General features: G+C 54.8%; 1 non-coding gene across 1 annotated transcript; it reads left to right on the top strand.

The window, feature by feature from the left end:
* The first annotated feature begins 2,397 nt into the window (after positions 1-2,397).
* Positions 2,398-2,469, top strand: TRNAD-GUC. Its single transcript has one exon. It is a non-coding gene; the product is annotated as a tRNA-Asp (tRNA).
* Positions 2,470-6,046: the final 3,577 nt, after the last annotated feature.

Genomic DNA, 6,046 nt, shown 5'->3' with positions numbered 1-6,046 from the left:
GGTGACCCCTTTTGAAGGGGGGACAAAGAAATCCCTGGCCTGCCCGCCACATTCCTTGCATTCTCCTTCGACGGCCACTTCCCTTCGCACCCCGCGCTGATGACTTTCACCTCCAGAGAGACAATTACCTCGCAAGGACACGCTCGCCCTAGCCAAAGCCTCCCCCGGGGCCTGCACGTGGGGGCACGTTTCAGAGCGGCAAAGGGAAATAGGCTGGCCAGGGCCATGAGGACAATGGCCCAGACAAACGGGGAGGGACTTGGTCCAGGGGTGGAGGAAGACAGAAAAAGGGACAGGCATGGGATTGGCTTCCTGTCTTTTTTCCTTTGCTCAGCATTTGACCTGTGACTGTAATGGGGAGACTTGAGAAAGACCTGTGGCCGCCGGCGAGGTAGGTGGCCGCCCCGAGAGCGCAGAGCTGAGCATTTTCCGCTGGGCTGCTGGCCTGCGCCCCCAGCGCCTGGCCGTGATCGTATAGTGGTTAGTACTCTGCGCCGTGGCGGCAGCAACCTCGGTTCGAATCCGGGTCACGGCATTGCTTTTTGGTGGGGAGGGGCTATCCTGCAGCACGCCTCGCGGCTCAGTCTGATGGCGTCCGTTTGCAAAGAGAGCCATCAGCCGGTCCTCAGTTTCTGCTTGGTAAAGGCAAGTCAGTGGGGTCCATCGGTCAGAAAAAGAGTCCCAGGACTTCTTGCTGGGCGCCAGGGTCCAAAAGCGGCGCATTCCCTCCTGGAAAGGGCTGTGTTTCGAATGTCCGTCCAGTGCGCGTTGAAGGGAAGGATCTGCGTGCCAGGGAAGCTGAGTCCCTCCAGAGGCGCTTGAGTAGCCAAAGGGGCCGTGGATGAGTTTGTGATGAGGTGAGTGTGAAGTGTGGAACGGGGAGGGTGGCAAGAGGAGGTTTTGAGAGGAAAAAAGGTGCTGCTGAGCTGGTAGGGGAGGGCAAGGTCCCAGGCGGGTGTTGTGTGAGGAGCTGTGTAGGCCCGAAAAGGCGTCCTGCTGGGCAAGGGCAGGTGAGGAGGGCCAGGGCTGTTGCTGCGGCCAAAGCCTTTGGGAAGCAGAAGAGGACCAGGGGTGTTGTTGCCTGCTGGGGCCCATGCAACGGTGTAGGTGTACACTGACCATAGCTGGTCTGTGGGAGCTGGGACCACTCACCGTGCCCCTTTCCTCGTTAGTATAGTGGTGGGTATCCCCGCCTGTCACGCGGGAGACCAGGGTTCGATTCCCCAACGGGGAGAGTGACCCCTTTTTGAAGGGGGGACAAAGAAATCCCTGGCCTGCCCGCCACATGCCTTGCATTCTCCTTCGACGGCCACTTCCCTTCGCACCCCGCACTGATGACTTTCACCTCCAGAGAGACAGTTACCTCGCAAGGACACGCTCGCCCTAGCCAAAGCCTCCCCCGGGGCCTGCACGTGGGGGCACGTTTCAGAGCGGCAAAGGGAAATAGGCTGGCCAGGGCCATGAGGACAATGGCCCAGACAAACGGGGAGGGACTTGGTCCAGGGGTGGAGGAAGACAGAAAAAGGGACAGGCCTGGGATTGGCTTCCTGTCTTTTTTCCTTTGCTCAGCATTTGACCTGTGACTGTAATGGGGAGACTTGAGAAAGACCTGTGGCCGCCGGCGAGGTAGGTGGCTGCCCCGAGAGCGCAGATCTGAGCATTTTCCGCTGGGGTACTGGCCTGCGCCCCCAGCGCCTGGCCGTGATCGTATAGTGGTTAGTACTCTGCGCCGTGGCCGCAGCAACCTCGGTTCGAATTCGGGTCACGGCATTGCTTTTTGGTGGGGAGGGGCTATCCTGCAGCACGCCTCGTGGCTCAGTCTGATGGCGTCCGTTTGCAAAGAGATCCATCAGCCGGTCCTCAGTTTCTGCTTGGTAAAGGCAAGTCAGTGGGGTCCATCGGTCAGAAAAAGAGTCCCAGGACTTCTTGCTGGGCGCCAGGGTCCAAAAGCGGCGCATTCCCTCCTGGAAAGGGCTGTGTATCGAATGTCCGTCCAGTGCGCGTTGAAGGGAAGGATCTGCGTGCCAGGGAAGCTGCGTCCCTCCAGAGGCGCTTGAGAAGCCAAAGGGGCCGTGGGTGAGTTTGTGATGCGGTGAGTGTGAAGTGTGGAGGGGGGAGGGTGGCAAGAGGAGGTTTTGAGAGGAAAAAAGGTGCTGCTGAGCTGGTAGGGGAGGGCAAGGTCCCAGGCGGGTGTTGTGTGAGGAGCTGTGTAGGCCCGGAAAGGCGTCCTGCTGGGCAAGGGCAGGTGAGGAGGGCCAGGGCTGTTGCTGCGGCCAAAGCCTTTGGGAAGCAGAAGAGGACCAGGGGTGTTGTTGCCTGCTGGGGCCCATGCGACGGTGTAGGTGTACGCTGACCATAGCTGGTCTGTGGGAGCTGGGGCCACTCACTGTGCCCCTTTCCTCGTTAGTATAGTGGTGAGTATCCCCGCCTGTCACGCGGGAGACCGGGGTTCGATTCCCCGACGGGGAGGGTGACCCCTTTTGAAGGGAGGACAAAGAGATCCCTGGCCTGCCCGCCACATGCCTTGCATTCTCCTTCGATGGCCACTTCCCTTCGCACCCCGCACTGATGACTTTCACCTCCAGAGAGACAATTACCTCGCAAGGACACGCTCGTCCTGTCCTTCCCCCCCCGGGCCCTGCTTCGGGGCCTGCATGTGGGGGCACGTTTCAGAGCGGTAAAGCGAAATAGGCTGCCCAGGGGCATGAGCAGTGATTTCCCAACACCCCCCCCCAGTTTTGTGAACTAGTTTCATGCCAAACCTGGTGGCTGAACTTCGCTACTTTGTCCTCACCCACAACTATTTCACATTGAGGACAATATATATCTTCAAGTCAGCGGCACTGCTATGGGTACCCACATGGCCCCACAGTATGCCAACATTTTTATGGCTGACTTAAAATAACGCTTCCTTAGCTCTCGTCTCCTAATGCCCCTACTGTACTTGCACTACACTGAAGACATCTTCATCATCTGGACTCATGGAAAAGAAGCCCTTGAGGAATTCCACTGTGATTTTAACTATTTCCATCCCACCATCAACCTCAGCCTAGATCAATTCACTCAAGTGGTCCATTTCCTTGACAGTACTGTGCTGATAAGCGATGGTCACATAAACACAACCCTATACCAGAAACCCACTGACCGCTGTACTTACCTACATGCCTCCAGCTTCCATCCAGGACACACCACATGATCCATTGTCTATGGCCAAGCTCTAAGATACAACCGTATTTGCTCCAATCCCTCAGACAGAGATAAACACCTACAAGATCTCTATCAAGCATTCTTAAACTACAATACTCACCTGCTGATGTGAAAAAACAGGTTGACAGAGCCAGAAGAGTACCCAGAAGTCACCTACTACAAGACAGGCCCAACATAGAAAATAACAGAACACCACTGGCCTTTACATTCATCCCCCAATTAAAACCTCTCTAGCGAATCATCAAAGATCTACAACCTATCCTGAAAGATGATCCCTCACTCTCCCAGATCATGGGAGACAGGCCAGTCCTTGCTTACAGACAACCCCAAACCTGAAGCAAATCCTCACCAGCAACCACAGAACAACAACACTAACCCAGGAATCTATCCTTGCAACAAAGCCCGATGCCAACTCTGTCCACATATCTATTCAAGTGACACCATAATACGACCTAATCACATCAGCCATGCCATCAGGGGTTAGTTCACCTCCACATCTACCAATGTGATATATGCCATTATGTGCCAGCAATGCCCCTCTGCCATGTACATTGGCCAAACCAGACAGTCTCTGTGCAAAAGAATAAATGGGATGCAAATCAGACGTCAGGAAATATAACATTCAAACACCAGTAGGAGAACACTTCAACCTCTGGCCGTTCAGTAACAGATTTAAAGGTGGCAATTTTGCAACAGAAAGCTTCAAAAACAGACTCCAACGAGAAACTGATGAACTTGATATGCAAACTAGATACAATCAATTTAGGCTTAAATAGAGACTGGAAATGGCTGAGCCATTACACACATTGAATCCATTTCCCCATGTTAAGTATCCTCACACCTTCTTGTCAAACTATCTTAAATGGGTCATCTTGATTATCACTACAAAAGTTTTTTTTCTCCTGCTGAGAATAGCTCATAATTAATTAGCCTCTTAGAGTTGGTTGGGCAACTCCCACCTTTTCATGTTCTCTGTGTGTATGTGTGTGTGCATATACATATATCCTCCCTATATGTTCCATTCTATGCATCTGATGAAGCCATTTATCAACATTGAATTTCATCTGCCATTTTGTTGCCCAATCACCCAGTTTTGTGTGATCCCTTTGTAACTCTTCACAGTCTGCCTGGGACTTAACTCTCTTGAACAGTTTTGTATCATCTGCAAATTTTGTCACCTCACTGTTTACCCATTTTTCCAGATCATTTATGAGTATGTTGAACAGTAATGGTCCCAGTACTGACCCCTCTGGGATCACACTATTTATCTCTCTCCATTCTGAAAACTGATAATTTATTCCTACCCTTTGTTTCCAAGATTTTAACCAGTTACTGATCCATGAGAGGACTTCCCTCTTATCCCATGATGGCTTACTTTTCAAAAGTCAATTTAAATTAAATACATTTTTTTAAATTATATATATTTTTAGAAATCTAGACCTGTTATGTGTAACTTGCATTATCCTTATATTAAATTTGCATTATCCTAACAAAACATTTATTTATTCACATCTCTTTTATATATCTCATTGGCCCTGACACCCCCCCCGTAAATTCAAACACCCCCCCTAATTTCAATTCCTGGGGAAACTACTAGGCGCCGCCTCCTGCCTGGCGAGAAGCCACAGCACCGGGGGGGGGAGGGCGGGGGGTCACAGGGCGCGATGGGTTTCTGCGCACCTCTGTTTTCTGCCGGTCGAAGGGTGACGGTTCCTGCCCGTGGGGGCCGGGGGGTCCCGATGGCAGCTGGGGGCTCTGGCATCCACCTGTGGCAGCTGGGAGCTACAGGGCCATCTGCAATGGCCAGGGGCTGCGGCTTCTCCTCACCCCCCCGGTGACTGGGAGCTCCCGGCTCTGCCTGCGGTGTCTGAGCGCTGGGGGCTCCCTCTCTTGCCTGTGGCGGCCAGGAGCTCCAGGGGCTTCGGAGCTGCAGGGTCTATTAGCAATGACGTGGGGCTGCAGGGTCCTCCCGCCATCAAGGCCTGTTGGGAAATCCTGGGTCCATCCACAGCGGCTGGGAGCTCTGGGGTCCACTCGTAGGAGCTGCAGGGTCCATACGCAGTGGGGTGGGGCTGTGGGGGCTCCCCGGCCACCCATGGCTGCTGGGAGCTCCAGGGTCTGCCTGTGGGAGCTGTGGGGAGATGAGGGGTTTGGGGTGGAGGAGGGGGCTCCAGGCTGCAGGATGGGGCCGAGGGATTCAGAGTGCAGGAGGGGGCTGTGGGTTGAGGCAGGGGGTTGGGGTCCAGGACTGGGTGATGGCTCTGGGGTGGGGGCAGGGATGATGGGTTCCAGGTGTGGGAGGAAGCTCTGGGCTGGGGCAGGAGTTTGAATGCAGGGGGGTGAGGGCTCTGGGGTGCAAGAGGGGGCTCTGGGTTTGGGGGGGTTCAGGGCTGGGGCAGGGGGTTGGGGTGCAGACTTACCTCGGGCGGCTCCTGGTCAGCGGTGCAGCAGGGGGGGACCTACTGGCCACTTCCAGGGTGCAGCGCGGTGCCCTAGGACACGTAGGGACCAGCCTGCCTGAGCCCCGCAGCACCGCTGACCGGATTAATAACGTGGTCATCCCACTGGGAGCTCCAGGGTCCCCCTGTCACATGTGGTACCTGGGAGCTCTGGGATCCACCCACAACAGCTGGGAGCTGTGGGGTCCATCCGTGGTGGCATGGGCCTGTGGGAGCCCCTTCCGACACTGGTGGCTGATAGCTGTGAGGCCCCCACCGGCCGACAGCTCCAGTCTTGCTGCCCCAGGGCTGAGGAGGAAAATGTCACTGAGATCTCTGAAAGTCACAGATTCTGGGACCCCCTTTATATAATCTTAGCCTTAATAGTTGTTGACTGTCTC

This window comes from Mauremys reevesii, linkage group 12 (genome assembly GCF_016161935.1).
Source record: "Mauremys reevesii isolate NIE-2019 linkage group 12, ASM1616193v1, whole genome shotgun sequence".
Lineage (NCBI taxonomy): Eukaryota > Metazoa > Chordata > Testudines > Geoemydidae > Mauremys > Mauremys reevesii.
Note: the sequence above shows the minus strand (reverse complement) of the source record. Positions and strands in the feature narration are given on the sequence as shown.